A 16,706-nucleotide genomic window follows, 5' to 3' on the forward strand; every position below is an offset into this window, starting at 1 on the left:
ATAATTTTAAACAGTATCACTAGCCTGGAGAACAAATCATTGACTCAATGCAAAGCAAGATCTTCAGTCCACATTATTTTGTGCCTAGAAGATTGCAATAGCCTCCTAAATGGCCTCTCTGACTCCAGTTTTCCCCTAGCTAGTCCATTCTGTACTGTGACATTAATTTTCTTATGGTGATTAAAAACAAAGGAAATAAGTTTCTGAATAGATTTTTAAAATATTTTCAAAAATTTAAAGCAGAGACAATAATCTTAAAGCCAAGAATTTCAGTTGCTAGGGTAGGACTTCTAGGAGAAAAGGGTGCAAAGAGGAGCCTCAGAAGACAACATAGTATCAAGTATTCACCCTATAAAGTGATTTGAAAAAATACCTGATAATATCTAATCAGATTCCCCACCTGATTAGATAAAGATCTCATAGGGTGGGAGAAGCAGGGGACTGGGAAAAGATGTGATCTAGACAGTGAGATCCTGAACCCTAGCCTGAGCCTGGTGTCATAATCTAGAGATTTTGGGAAGGAGGGAGTATATTTTAAAAGTGGGAGAAATATAAGTGATATGTGGTCAGAAAATAGAATTGAGAGCTTGTGATAAATCTTTGACATTCCTCCCATTGAGAGATAAGAGTGTCTAGCCCCTCTCCTCCAGTTTTGGCTGGCTCTGTAACTACCTTGACTTGTACAATATCACAGAAGTGACACTATGCTAATTCCAAGTTCATGTCTTAAAAAATGGGCAGCTTCCATTTCCTGATTCCTGGAACACTGGGAGGCCCGAGGTTGCATATAAGACTCCAACCACCCTGAGACCTCCACGGTGAAGAGGCCATGTGTAGGCGTTCCAGCTGACAGTCTCAGCTTAAACTTCCAAGACATTTGAGGTGTGAGCGAAGCCATCTTGTACTCTCCAGAGCAACCATCCCACCAGTCCAGTACCACTAGATGACCTCAGTGGACACCACATGGAGCAGAAGAATTGCACAGATGAGCCTTGCCTGAAATTTTAACTCATGAAATAAAGAGATAAAATAAAATGGTGGTTGTTTTATAACCCTACATTTTGGAGTAAATTGTTAGCCGGCGAGAGATGGCCGGAACGTTTTCCTTCAGCTCATTGTCAACACAGGAGGCTGAGGATAATTTGAAGTGTACACCAGATCATGTCATATCCTTCCTCTGTCCAAAGTTCTAAGAACTTTGGAACACTGTGGAGTTCTTACAGTGACCTTCAAGGCCTTACATAATCTCGTCTCTATGACTTCTCTAATTTCCTTCCCCATTGTTCTTCACTTACCTCCTGCCACACTGGCCTTCAACTCTCCTGGAAAAAACTCAGCATGTTCCTGCTAATGACTAGCAGTTTCTTCTGCCTGGAATACTCTTCTTCCACATCGCCACTTGGCTAACTCCCTCAACTGCCTTAAGTATTTGTTCAAATGTCACCTTCTCAATAGCCTTCTTAATGAAGTCAACCCTGATGACCTTATTTAATACTATCAATTATCTCACTCCGGGCACTCTTAGCACTCATTTGATCTCACTTATCCTATCTTATTTGAACTTCATTTTTTGTGGGGGAGGTGCAAACTTACGCTATTTTAAACTATTATGTAATTTATTTATTTATAATTTTATTAACTTGTTTATCTTCTTGGTTAGAATATAAGCTCCTCAAGGCAAGATATTTTTCTGTTTTGCTCACTGATGAACCTCAAATGTCTGGTATATATTAAGTACTCAGTAAATAATTGTTGAATATTTAAATGAATGCATTTATCTTGAATTAGTAAGATTTTGATATTTTTGCTGAGCAGATAGGGGCCCTGACTAGTAAATTTAGTTTAATTTTAGAGAGAAAAATATGTTAAACTTTAGCTTACCTGAATTCTCTGAATGTGAAGCTTTCTTCCCTGCTATTCATTTTAGCCAGGAGTTTCTGGGTAAGAGTATGAGTTTTTGGAACAAACAATTTCCTAAGTAGAATATAATCACTCTCATTATTGTCATCAATCATCATCATCATGTTCATCTTTGTGACTGCTTGCAAATCCCAGTTGAAAGCAATTTTGTCAATGCAGATTTTTTTTTTTTGTGAGACAAAAAAGCATTGTCTCACAAAAAAGCATTGTCTTTGCTATTTTTATTTATCGTTTTTCCTCCAATAGTTTTCTTTTTTGAGCCCAATCAAGTTTTCACTTTTTCCTAGGTTGCTAAGTGCTTTTACATGAATGGGTGCTGAGCTCTGACAAATGCTTTTTCTTCGTCTATTAAGATGTTTGTGTTTTTCTTTATTCTGTTAATATAGTGAATTATATTGATTGACTTTAAAATGTCAAAGTATCCTTGCATTCCTAAGATAAAATCCCTTTATCGTACATAATGTATCATCATTTAAATATAATCTTGGATTCAATTTTGATGAGAATTCTTGTATCTACACTTATGAGGGATAGTTTGTAATTTCTTTCTTTGTAATGTCTTTGTCAGTTTTTGGTAGCAAGGTTTTATTAACCTTGCAAAATGAATTGGAAAGTACTGTATTCCATCCTCTATTTTTCTGAAAATCTGTGTAATATTATTTCTTTTTAAAATATTTGATAGCAATAATTAATGAAACCATTTATACATGAAGTTTTCTTTATGGAAAATTTTTTTATTGTTATCTCAATTTAAAAATATAGAATAGTGATATTCTAATTTTTTATTTCTTGTCAAGTCAGTGTCAATGAGTTGGGTTTTGGAAGATACTTGTCCATTTCATCTAGCTTTTCTTTTATTTACTGGCCATAAGTTGCTTATAAATATTGTCTTATTATCCTTTTACTATATCAAGGATTTATAGTGATATCTCCTGTTTTACACTTGATTTTTTTTGTGTGTGTTTTATCTCACTTTTTTTTTTGTAGTTGTTCTTATTCTTGCTAGGGGGTTATAAATTTCACTAATCTTTTCAAAGGATTAGCTTCTGAATATTTTTAATGTTTGTTATTACTGAAATGACTTTTCTCACATCTTTGTTATGATATTTCCTTCTGCTTACTTGGATTTAATTGTTTTTCTTTTGCTAAATTCTTAGGATGGAAACTTGCGGCGGCGGCGGCAGCCGTCCGTCTCGAGAGACGATGGTGTAGCTTCTTAAGAGTCCATCTGCACCGCCGAGAATGGCTGTGCAGTCCGACTCGGGAGTGACACGGTATCTGTCTCCTCCCGTGTTGAATCGACATCTTGCGATGAAGCTACAGAGCCTGGGCAGAGTGATATGGAGGGTCTGCTGTTGCCCATGCAGCAGATCCCCCCTCTCTTCGCAGCTGAAGGATCCAAGGGAAAGACGGAGTCAATACAGCTTGGGTTCAGGTGCGCCGCAGGAGTTGCCGGTGTTGACTACAACGTCAAACCGCCTTAGGGACTCCGGCTCCGGATTTTCTGTCGGGGTTTACTCCCTTAGCCTTTCCCCTGAAGAGGTATGCCGCAAGGCAGCGGAGGTTTTTTGGAGTCAGAGTTTTCCTTCTCTGATGGAAACTTATATCACTAATTTTAAAACTTTTTTTCTTTATTAGTGTAGTCATTTAAAGCTATAAATTTCCCTTCAAGTACTGTGTTATCGAGATCTTACAAATTTATGTCAAAATTAAATTTTGATGGATTGTTTTTATTATCATTCCCTTTGACCTTTATGTGTTATCTAATTTTCAAATATGTGAGGATTCTCTCTATATATTTATTTTATTAATTTCTAATTTAATTCCATCCAGATAAATGTTCTTTAGGATTTCATTCCTTTCAAATATAATGAGATTTATTTCTTAATAGCTTGATACATTCGGTAAATGTTCCACATGCACTTGAAAAGAATGTGTGTATAGTTGGGTATTGTGATTTGGAGATATTAATTAAATCAGGCCTGATAGTTTTGTTGAGATCTTAACTAATTTTTTTCTACCTGTTCTACCAATTATTAAGAAATGAATATCAAAATCATTAACTACAATTGTGGACTTTCTGTTTCTTCCTTTTGTTCCCTCAGTTTTTGCTTCATTAATTTTGAAGCTTTGTTATTAGATGCATGCATAGTAAGGTCTTAAAGAATGGATTTTTTGTCAGTATTAAATGCCTCTCTTTATCTTCGGTAATATTTCTTGTCCTGAATCTACTTTGTTTTATGCCAATATAACCACTACATTTTGTATAGAACTTTAACAAGAGCTGCTTACCATTTATCATATATCATATATCAATGGCAATACCTCTCAATACCAAGAAAACCTCACACCGATATTATTTTGCATGTATAACTGCTCCTTTCATGGTGACTCTGTTTTGATGCAAACATCTGTTGTCTTAATAAGGTATCTTAGAGTGGTATTTAGTGTTAAAATATTTAGCCATGCTTGAGCATGTATCTATTAAAATGCATATTATTTAGTATTAATTATCTTCCTTTAGTTTATTCTTTACATTGATTAAATACAGGTGTGTAGTTGTTTGCAAATTTAGTTTTGGTGTAGTAAAGAGAATATTGTAAAATGTTTTTTATAAAAAGGAGATATGGGGATATGGGTTGATAGGGCTGAGAATTAGACCTCGCACCTGTGTTCGTGGGAAGTCTAACAAGCCTGGCACTATCCTTGTAAAGACTACAAACACTTAAATCAGGTAGGGCAGGGTTTAATCTTGGTTCCTCATTCATTAACGGTAACACCTTAGGAAAGTCACTTATAGTTTTTGAGTCTCTTTCTTCATCTTTAAAAAAAGCCATATTCATACCTACCTCATAAAATCAATGAGGATAAAATGAGATAACATTTAAAATACTGAATATAGTACAAAGCATATAATGAGTGTTTGGTGTGATGTGTTGTTATTAAAACCCAGTAAGTCCATTCATTCCTATAATAAATATTGAGCAAAGTGTTATATACTTTTAATAATATAGCTATTGATAAATGCTTTGCATTCATCCTTTTACCCCCAAAGGACTTGCATCTTTATTATAACTCATAAAATTCAATGTGCTAATATTCCGCCATTTGTTTTTTCCAATTATGCCAAATCTTACTCCTTTCAGTTGATCTCCATTATTTCTTTTGGATCTTGAATTTGTGTTCAGATATATCAAACACTTAGTTTTTACTTCCATTTTCTTAACTCTCATTCTTACATCCTCATCAACATTTATTTCCCTGCTGGACGTCAGGACTGCACATGGGTGAGGGTGAGTTTCTATCTCTTTGGTTTTCATCAATCTGTTGTTCAGATATTTTCTTGGCTGAGTGTAGGCTTCCTCAGCGAGCCTGGATGTGTCCTCTCACTGCAAGAGTCGAAGTGCGTCCCAGACGGGGAGGAAGCTTCGTTTCCTACAAGGTTTTCCACAAAGCTACCCATACAAAGAGCACTTCATGCCTACTGCTCACTAAATAAAGCAGTGAAAACATCATATCTTTCCATGTCTTGGTACAATGAATGTTAATAAAACACTGGAAGGTCATGAATTTGAAAAAAATCACTTTACAATCTTAACTTTGGAGTTAAACTCAGAATTTCATTATCTATAACATGCATTCATTTTTCCATAGATTTTTGTGAGTACCAATTTTTCTAGCTTAAAAATTTGGATCAGTCTTATGCAAGTGGATGATGAGATAATTGGAAGTCTAACATAAACCTATTGTTGGCACTGTGGAATTACTTTTTTCCCCCTGCGGGCTGGTAATTGTTAATACACCGGAACAGGGTCAGAACAGAAATCATCCTTACCATGACCCTTGCTTTCCTGAAGTCTTTCATTTTATCTTAATCACTTCCTGTTTCAACTATTGCAATTTCCATTTCTTTCTTTAATGGTCTTTCTCAATCCTCTTATTTCTAACACTAAGTGAATGCTGCAGGCAGCTGGCAATTCATAGATTATTTAATGGAAACTTGTCATAGGATAATTTTCCATTAGTTTAATTGTCCTTACCTGGTCCATCAGCAAGTCATATAATGACCTTGATAATTGACCTTCTATCTCTGCGGAGACCAATTAACATTTATGTCTCTCATGTCTTCTTTCCAAATTAACTCATAGTTAGAAACAGATAATCAACTGCCTTTTTGATGTGATTTAAGTTAAAAATTAATAGTTATAATAGCTATGCTGTAAGGATGAAGTGGCTATTTATTCAGTTCATAAAATTGAAAACTAGTTCGCATTTACTCTTAAGTTTGTGAATAAGCCTCATATGCACTTTGGTTTTACATCTGATTTTATGTTGCCCTGCTTGCCAATGAATTCAGTTTCTAGAGGTGTGAGCAAACAAAAATTACAAATCAATCAACCCAAAATGTGTAATCATATGTAATTATTTGCTTTCCATGTTAGTGTAAATGTTACTATAGTTTACCTTTAATACTGTGTGCCATTTAATTTTAAGTTGATATGTTATTTTCAAAGTTATATATTCTGACTTATTTTGATACAACCAATTAATGTTGAAATATATATTACTAAAATTCAACAGAGTTTGACCTATGTATATATGGAAACTCACATTTTTAGTATCACAAAATTTAGAAAAAATGATCAATAAGTGTTTTTATTTAAAATAATATTTTGATTTTTTTAACTATTTTTTTTGGTTTTATAAAAGTTAATATCAAAGCCACTTTTTGACTTCTGTATTCCACATTGATTCCTCCTCCCCACGTTCATTTATTTTTTAACCTGAAATGCATGACTTTTTTAGGATGTAACATGATCGACATACAATTTTGATCTAAGGATAAAAATGAATTCTATTGCCTTTCTATATATTTTGCATTTTCTTATTTTATATTTATATTTTTAAATTTTCTGTGGAGCAATAAAAATTCTCTTGAAATTTCACTTCATATCTTGATCAATTACTAACTGAAAACACAAGATATGTAAGTTGTACATGCTTTCTAATGCATGAATTATTAAATTATTTATTTCATTTAAATGTAAATAGCATACAGTAACCAAGAAAAATATTCTACATATAATTCCATAGTAACTTAAAAGTATTCACTGACTGTGGAAATGGAAATGGAAAAACTATCCCATATCTTTCTTTACAAGGAGCTGGAGAAGGACCTAGCAACTTACTGGTGTTAGCCTTTTCGTTCTTCAAAGTGGAGAAGATAAAACCACTGTCCAGGCATTGCTAAGAGCATGTAGTGCTGAACACATGAGAGTGATGAATATTCCTTGGAGCATTTTCCCAACAGGGTCTCCTCGGGGGATGGCACTGATTTCCTGTCTCCTTCCGGTGTTCAAGGTCTCTGGTCTGTTTACCTCTTTTACCTCTTCCTGCGAGCAGACTCATGTGTTTATGCAGTGTGCTGCGTATAATATTATCATTCATGATCTACATGCACCATGGTACAAAAAAAAACAAAAACAAATGAAACCAGGAAAGCACTGCTGAGACTACTGAGAAATTGTGATCACATTCTTATTCTTCAGCCTGCCCTCCATACTCGTCCCTCCTCCTGTCTTTAACACTGTGCTCCACACTGCCTTTCTGATCAAACCATGCTAAATCATAATGCTGAAAGCATCTTTTATTATGTCTCTAAGATTTTAGACTATGGCTGAGACATATCTCCCCTCCTGTCTTCTACAAGCCAATTTTCCTTGTCTTGGTGTAATAAATTTATAATATATGACACAATATTGATAAAAATTCATTTTATCTGATTTCTGGTTCTGAGGTGGATATCTGAATATATCACATGTATTTCAGGTAATTTTGTTACAGATGGTACAGCTTCAAGCAGTACCATTTAATTCTTGCATTAGATGTAACCAACTACCTTTTTTCTTGACCTAATGTTTACTTACTTATATCACTATTCTATAGTTATTGATCCTCTACTGGCACCCAAGAGCAATATGTTGTGGAAAACGTAACATTTACTCAGCTACTTCAATTGATAAGTTGTTCAGTAGAGATGATGTATTGAGCTCAAAGCTATCAAACAGAGTGAGAGATGAGGAATAAATAAATGCATTGTACACAGTCTTAGAACTACAACCTGGAGTTAGGAGGCAGAGTTACCCATTACACTCAGTGACAAGTTACAAAACTAGTGATTTAAGCAAAACTAATCTTGTTTAGCTTGAGAGAATTACATGACTTCTCAAAAGAGTTATTGATTTCAATATTCTATTTAAAAAGCAATATTCATCAAAATTTGACTAACAATCATTATTATATACAGCAAAGTGATTACAATTAGCATACTCACAAGTCAATTTTATAAAATAACAAAAAACTGGAATGCTGAGAAAAAAGCTACAGTCTTCAATATTCAACGAACAAGAATTCTAAGTAAAGGAACCATTTAGAGTGTATTTCACAACTGTACAATGATACCCAGTGCTACCCTGATAATAAAGGCTGGTCTGGAGGCAGCTATTGATTACAAAAAAAACAAGGACAAACTTATGATAAATCATCCATACTGCCTCAAATTTTAAATGATTTTATTTATTCTATATTGTTTATGGTAGTACATAAAACATGACTATAAATTCATACTTACAATATGTTAGTTTCAATTATTGCCTCATTATTCTAGGAATATTAGTACTAAAAAGCATCCTGTTTTTGTACATTTCTCCTAAATGAACACTGATAGGAAAATAAAGCAGTTTTTTGTCTTCATTTTGTAGACTACACATTAAACTTTGAAATTGAATGCTATAAAATAGCATATTTTGTTACATATTTTTTTCTGAAATAATAGGCACCTCAGCCCAAGGCCACTAGAAAACTGGTGGTATATATAATACTGTAAATAAAAAGTTCAAAAATGAAGAAGAGAGTAGCCCTTAAACATGCTTAATTTATTTGGAGAGTTAAGGGTTAAAACTTGGAATATCTTATTCCATTTATACCCATAGTCTGTATCTCTGTGTGGATACTTCGTTTCAAAGAATCTACTGCAGAATTCTTTGGGTTTGAGGCTGGAGGGAGAGGTATGCCTGTAAAAATTACATGCCACTTATAAGCAGAAACTCTCAGGAGCTGTTTTAGAGTGCACTGGGGCACCCAAATTTCTCCCCAAAATGGGATGTATGTGTCTATCTTTGCATGTGTAAACCCACTTGTGCATATTCCTTAAAAAGTCAAGTAGAAAATAAGTACATATAGCCTATATATGTACTGTAAACAGACTTAAAAGGTAAAAATTATTTTTCACTTAGTGTGTTATAGTATTGTATTTGATCTTTATATGAACCCTTTGAAGTAAGTTACATTCAAAATCTCCCTCACCTTTGAGTTCTATTCTTCTTCATCTAAAAATACACAAAGTAAAAGACCCATCAAAAACAAACAAAAAAGCTGCTCCATATTCACTCTTCAAAAAACTGCTTTTCTCACTTGCTACTGGAACTTTGATGTCTCTAAAAGTTCAACCAACCTTTTATGGTATGTAAGGTTATCACCAATCTATTACTGCATCAGCTGTGGCTGATTCTTCTTTTAAGTAACATTAGTACCTGCCTTTCACCTCATTTCCAACTGCACACTTCTTTTCCTGGCCCTGATCTTTGTCCAGATGAAAGCTGGCTATAGCTTTCTAGAAAATCCTTCTACTGGATTTTCTCCATTTTAATTTACTTTTACATTGATTTGCAATTATGGAAATATGGGTTTTCCGCCCTCATGGAAGCTAGAGCTATTAACTCGGTCCCCTAAATTCTAACCAACTGGATATTTCCTCTCTCTCTCTCTCTCTCTCTTTCTCATCAACTGTCTTAATGTTTTCAGCCATTTTCTGACATTTTCCTTTTCTTTCTTTCTCCTGTTTCCCATTACTTCTCTCTCATCCTACATGCAATAAAGACCAAAAAAAAAAAAAAAAAGGAATGAAAAAAAGTTAATATGGCATGACCAAAATTGAAGGGAAGAAATTAGACTAGAAAACTAGAAGAAGGAATGGAATGAAAGTATAATTAGTTGAAATTTTCAGGACAATAGTAAAACTAATAGCTCATATCTTAAAAATAAGCCTGTGAGGTGTGTTCAAAGTTCAAAACAAAGTCTTGGACTAAGCAGTAATTTTAATTTTTTAATTTTTTAAATTGATTTAGAAGAGAGAGTGAAAAATGTTGATTTGTTGTTTTACTTACTTAGGCATTTATTGGTTGATTCTTGTATGTGCCATGATGGGGGATCAGACTGCAACCTTGGAGTATTGGGCTACACTAACCAACTGAGCTACCCAGTCAAGGCTAAGTAGTGACTCTTGCCTGGTATAATGTAGCAATTCTTTTCATTTTTATTTTTGAAAAATTACCATTTAATTTTTTAAATTTATTAAAATTTTATTTTATTGGTTATGTTATTACAGTTGTCCCATTTTTTCCCCCTTTACTCCCCTCCACCCAACACCCTCCAGTCCCTCAGACAATCCCCACACCATTGTTCATGTCCATGATATGCATATAAGTTATTTGGCTACTCCATTTCTTATACTGTACTTTACATCCCCATGGCTATTCTGTGCTTCTTAATCCCCTTACCTCTTCACCCATTCTTCCACACCCTCTGCCATCTGGCAATCATCAAAATACTCTCCATATTCATGATTCTGTCTCTGTTCTCTTGTTTGCTTAGTACTTTTTTTAGATTTGATTGTTGAGAGATTATATTTATTGCCTTTTTATTTTTCATAATTTTGATCATCTTTTTCTTAAATAACTCCCCTTTGCATTTCATATAATAATTGTTGAGTGTTGATGAACTCCTTTAGATTTTTTTTTTCTTTTGGCCTGGGAAACTCTTTATCTGCCCTTTGATTCTAAATGATAGCTTTGCTGAGTAGAGCAATCTTGGCTGTAGGTCTCTGCTTTTCATGACTTTGAATATTTCTTGCCAATCTTTTCTAGCTTGCAAGGTTTCTTTTGAAAAATCAGCTGACAGTCTTATGGGGACTCCCCTGTTGGAAACTAACTTCTTTTCTCTTGCTGCTTTTAAGATTTTCTCTTTATCTTTAACCTTTGGCATTTTAATTATGATGTGTCTTGGAGTGAGCCTCTTTGCATCCATCGTGTTTTGGACTCTCTGTGTTTCTTGGACTTTAATGTTTATTTTCTTTACCAAATTAGGAATGTTTTCTATCATTGTTTTTTTCAAATAGATTTTCAATTTCTTGCTCTTTCCCTTCTTCTTCTGGCACCCTTATGATGCAAATGCTGGAATGCTTGAAGTTGTCCCAGAGGCTGCTTATACCATCCTTGTTTTTTTATTTTTTATTTTTTCTTCTTGATGTTCTCATTGCTTGTTTTTTGCTTCCTTATGTTTCATATCATTGATGTAATCCTCAGCTTCATCCACTCTACTGTTGCTTCCCTGTAAATTATTCTTTATTTCAATTAGTGTATCTTTCATTTCTGACTGGATCTTTTTGATGCTGTTGTAGTCCTCACTGAGTTCCTTAAACATCCTTAGAACCAGTGTTTTGAACTCTGCATCTGATAGATTGCTTATCTCTACTTTATTTAGTTTTTTTTCTGGATCTTTTATCTATTCTTTCATTTAGGTCATGTTTCTTTGTCTCCTCATTTTGGCAGTCTCCTTGTCTTGGTAATGTGGCCTTATGTAGTAGGTGTCCTGTAAGGTCCAGTGGCACAGCCTCCCCTATCACCAAAGCTGGGTACTCAGGGTGCACCGTTCATGTGGGCTGAGTACACCCTCCTCTGTAGTTGAGACTTTAATGCAGTTGGCAGGTCAATGAGAGGGATTTACTTAGGTCAGTCAGCTACAAAGACTACCTGTGAACACTGACCACCAACCTCCACCCTCTGTGGAGGATTAGCTGTGCAGGGTCAAGGTGATAGTGCTCCAATGTGGTCTGTAGCTGTCCACTGGGTGCCCATGCTCTGGAGTTTTCTGGGTGGTACAGGCCAAGGTCAGCCCCCACCTATGTTCTTCCCTGGGCCATCCTGTAGAGCTATAAAGCAATCTGAGATGGGTACTACTTGTGCTGGGCTTGGAGATTCCCAGGCAAAGCCAAATTGTGAACCTAGGTTGACTGCTGCTAATGCTGGGTCTGGGGCCACTTAGCAAGAGGGACAAGGGCTACAGGATTTAAGAAGTTGTGAAGCATGAGCCAAAACCAGCCATTTATATAGAAAAGTCACTGTTAACAGCTTGGGTGGGCTCCTAAATTGGGTGGGACAGAGTCTTGAGGGATCTCCAGGGCAGGGCAAACAGTGTTAGCCAGGTCCACGGAGTCTCAGATATGGCACTCACCTGCCGGCTCTGTGGCTCTGTGGGGGGAGGATGAAGAAAAGAGACAATAGCCTCTGCTTGCCTTTCTGTCTGAGACAATGGCCTCTAATTGCTTTTCTGTCTGAGAGAAAACTGTCTCCCAGATCCCTCCTTGATGTCAGATACTTCAGTTCCTCCCTGTATATCACTGGTGCCTTTCAAGCTGCTACCCTGGTGCTGGAGCTCAAAGGGAGTGAGTCTGAGTAAGTCCGTGTGTGGGTTCTTTAAGGGTAACTGCTTGGGACTTCAGAAGTTTCTTCCACTGACTCAATACCTGCTAATTCTTACAGCCAGAAATTATGGGAAACTTGTTCTCCTGGCACTGGAACCCTGGGCTGGAGGGTATGTTGTGGGCCCGGGACTCCTCACTCCCAAGATATCCCTCCTGAATTTTTATCCGCTATGTGTAAATGTGGGACCAGTCCATTCTGCATCTCCACCCCTCCTTCCAGTCTGGAAGGATGTGGTTTCTTTAATTCCATAGTTGTCAGACTTCCTTTCAACTCGATTTCTGATGGTTCTGAGTAATGGTTGTTCTATCTTTTAGTTGTAATTTTGATGTGGTTGTGTGAAGAGGTACCTATGCCACCATCTTGACCAGAAGTCTTAGCAGATTCTTAAGTTGTTTCTTTATAACCTGACCTTGCTTATTTAATTTTTTTCTTAATGAGATAAAAATCACCATTTTAACTATTTCAAAGTGTATAGTTCAGTGATTTTTAGCATATTCACAATACTTTGTAACCTCACTACTTGTTCCAGAACATTTTTATTATCCCAAGGAGAAATCCTGTATTTATTAAACAGCCCCCCTCCACTACTTCCAGTCTCTGGCAATCATTAACCTATTTTTGTTCTTTAAAAACTTGCTTATTCTGGACATTTCATAAAAAGAGAATCATATAATATGAGGTTTTTAATATTTGGCTTCATTCACTTAGCATAATGTTTTCAAGCTTTACTCATATTGTAGCATGTATCAGTGCTTCATTATTTTTTATGGTTGAATAATATTCTGTTTTAAATGGCTACACCACATGGTATTTATTAAACATTTGATGGACATATGAGTTGTATTTATTGTGACTATTATGCATAATGCTGCTATGAGCATTTGTGTACAAGTTTTTATGTAAACATGTTTTCAGTTCTCTTGGGTATATACTTAAGAATATAATTACTGGGACATATGATAATTCTATATTTAACTTTTTGAGGAACTGCCAAATTGCACCATTTTACTTTCCAACAAGCAATGTATGAAGCTTCTCATTTCTCCACATTGTCACCAACACTTATTTTCTTTTTCTTTTTTTAAAAATTATGTATCCTAGTGGAAGTGAAATGCTGTCTCATTGTGGTTTTTGATTGCATTTCCTTAATGGAAATGATGGTGAACATCTTTCCATGTGCTTCTTGATTGTTTGTTTATTTTCTTTGGAGAAATTCTACTCAAATATTTTGCTCATTTGAAAATTGGGCTGTTATGCTTTTAGTGTTGAGTTATAAGAATTCTTTATATATTCTGATTAATAGAGCCTTATCAGATAGCTTATTTTGAGATATTCTGCCATTCTGTGTGTTGTCTTTTCATTTTGTTGATAGTGCCGTTTGATGCACACCTTTTAATGGAGTTCAGTTTATCTACTTTTTCTTTGTTGCTTGTGCTTTTGGTATCATATTTAAGAAATATCTGCCTAATCCAAGGTCATGAGAAAATTTGCACCCCAGTTTCTTTCTAAGAATTGTAGTGTTTTAGCTGTTATATTTAATCTTTGATCCAGTTTGAGGTAATTTTTGTATATATTATGAAGGAAAGTTTCAGATTTATGTGGAAAAGATTTCTTTTGCATGTGAATATTCAATTCTTTCTGTAACATTTGTTGGAAAGTCTATCCTTTCCCTAGTGGATGGTCTTGGCCCCTTTGTAAAAATCAGTATTTGCTTTATGTACTTTGGGATTCTGTTTTTAGGTTCATAATAGACTGTGCTTTTATTTCAAGCAGTGTTAAAACAAAATTTAAGTGCCATGGCTGAAAGTCTTTTTTAAAGAAAAGTTTTATTGAGCCAGAAACTCTAGCTAAAAAGAAGACCAATCTTGGGACATAATGTAAGGTGGAAAAGACCTGTATGTCTGTGGTCCCAGAGTTTGTAAGCACTTTTATACCTCCTGTGGGAGGGAAGAGGAGAGGGAAGAAAGATATAAATCAAGTCATTTGAAAGAATTTACAATAGATATAGGCAAAGGGGGTGGCAAAAGTGAAACAAGGTTAGCTCTGGAATAGGAGCAAAGCCCACAAGGAAGAAGTTAACTATTCTGTTTCTTCCTTTCACTCTCTGGCCACTGTAATTTAATTGAAAACATCTCAAGAATGCCCTCTTTGTCAGCAGCAACAATGTGAAATATATTACCTGAAGGCACAATAAAAACTACTTTCTACATCTAAAAAGTATTTTTGGTAAACAAGAAAAAATAGAGATGACAGGAGCTTTCATAGAAGGAGGTGTCATAGAATATGATCACTCCAGATCATATGAAGCCCAGAAATAGTCTAGGCAAGGAGAAAGATATTCCTCAGAATCCTTCTGCAATGAAAAGAGAACATTTCTTTCCTTGTCTATGAGCACTAAAAGGGATCTAAAGTTTCACAATAAAACCATTAGATACTTTTATTGAGCTTACTGTCTCAGGTACTGTTAGATTTTTATTTCATTTAATTCTTAATGAACCCTATATTGTGATATCTTATTTCAGTATAGCTTGAGTCAAATAGTCATCTCCAAAGTGATTTTTAAGGAAGCGTTTCTAGGAGAGGCAGATAAGGGAATACAGATAGCAGGACAGAGAAAGGGAAGGAACTAAACAAAGATGGTATTTCAAGAATTGTCCAGGAGAGGATGCTTCAGCTTGATCCCACAAAGGAGCTCTGGAATGTAAATTGCAACCTCTATTTATCCACCACATGGACAATGAACTTGACTTTTATTCTCCCTACTCATCAGTCATTGGCTAAGGGCTACCAGTGAGGCGTATAAACGCCAAGTCACTTGAACTTTTTCTGTCTATGGACAATGGTGGTCTGGTAGCCAAGGCCAGTTCAAAGCTCTCAGGTAGTGCTGGTGAAGCTGGTTCCTGCAAATAAAAAGCAGGCAGAAGCTAGGGGAATGGTGGTCAGAAAATGTGAGCGGGATCCAAGGGAATTTGGGTAGGGCAGCCTCAGTCTGCTACAGATAGGTACTAAATTTTCCAATTTAGAGAGAGGGAACAGAAAGGTTAAGTGGCCAGACACAGTGAGAATGAGTGCATCTGACTTCAAATCCTTTTTCCTTTCCTCTTTACTTTGGGACCTTCCAAGAATCTCAGATACCACTCTCAGATGCCATTGTGCTTTTTTCTTAAAACAAAATAACTTTTTCAGATATTCTTTAGTTAGGATCAGTCAAATTGCATGCAGAATTTTGTATGTATATATGTGAGTATATTTATAGACTTTTCCCTTGGGGGAGAGTCTATGACATAAATAGATTTCTTAAAGGGAATATAAACAACAAAATGTATGAATCACTATTTTAAGAGGTCATCTCCTCTTATTATTCTTATTTTTTCCCTATTAACTTATTTTCCTGCCTCGGATCTTATAACTTGTTTATCACCATATGTCTATAAAACATTGGTTTCATGGACTCATTAATTATACTAATCACAAATGCCAATTTAGGATGACAACAGATCCCTACCTCCCTTTTTGAGCATTGCTTTGACTGCTTCTCATAAGTCTGAGAAAGACTGGCATTAATTGCTCTTTAAACATTTGGTATAATTCACCAGTGAAGCCTCTGGTCCTGGGCTTTTTATATTGGAAATTTTTGAGTACTGACTCAACCTCTTTACTTGTTACAGGTCTATTTAATTTCTATTTCTAAGTAGAAGCACGAAGAGCTTACATGTTGCTTTGTTAGGCAAATGGTTTACTTAAAATTAAGGAAAAAATTTCACTAAGGACCTTAAATGATCTTAGTTTTTGTTTCCATTGATCAATTCAAATGGATAACTGTCACATGGCCTTTGCTTTCTGTCAGTATGACTTACGCAATCACACACACACAATCAACATGGATACCAAATTTTTCAAAAATTCAAAAATAAATCCTGTTTTTTCCTAATGTTTTCCTTCTGATTATGTGATGTAAGTGTGCAGACCTTTTGTGTACACAGAGTTAAATCACTGGAACTCCCTTTATAGAATAGGTCTGAAAGTGTCTCTGTAAAGTGGAAACATTCTAAACGTTAGTGTTATAGATTTAAGCCCCATGGCCTGAGAAAGTTCTGAGGGGGGCCTGGGTAGAGGTTGATATGCAGAGTTGTCCTAGAGGGGAGTGTAGCCCAGAGCTTTGGGTGCATGGATGGGTGACTGGCT

This window comes from Furipterus horrens, unplaced genomic scaffold, assembly GCF_987537825.1.
Source record: "Furipterus horrens unplaced genomic scaffold, mFurHor1.1.pri manual_scaffold_6, whole genome shotgun sequence".
In the NCBI taxonomy this organism is placed as follows: domain Eukaryota; kingdom Metazoa; phylum Chordata; class Mammalia; order Chiroptera; family Furipteridae; genus Furipterus; species Furipterus horrens.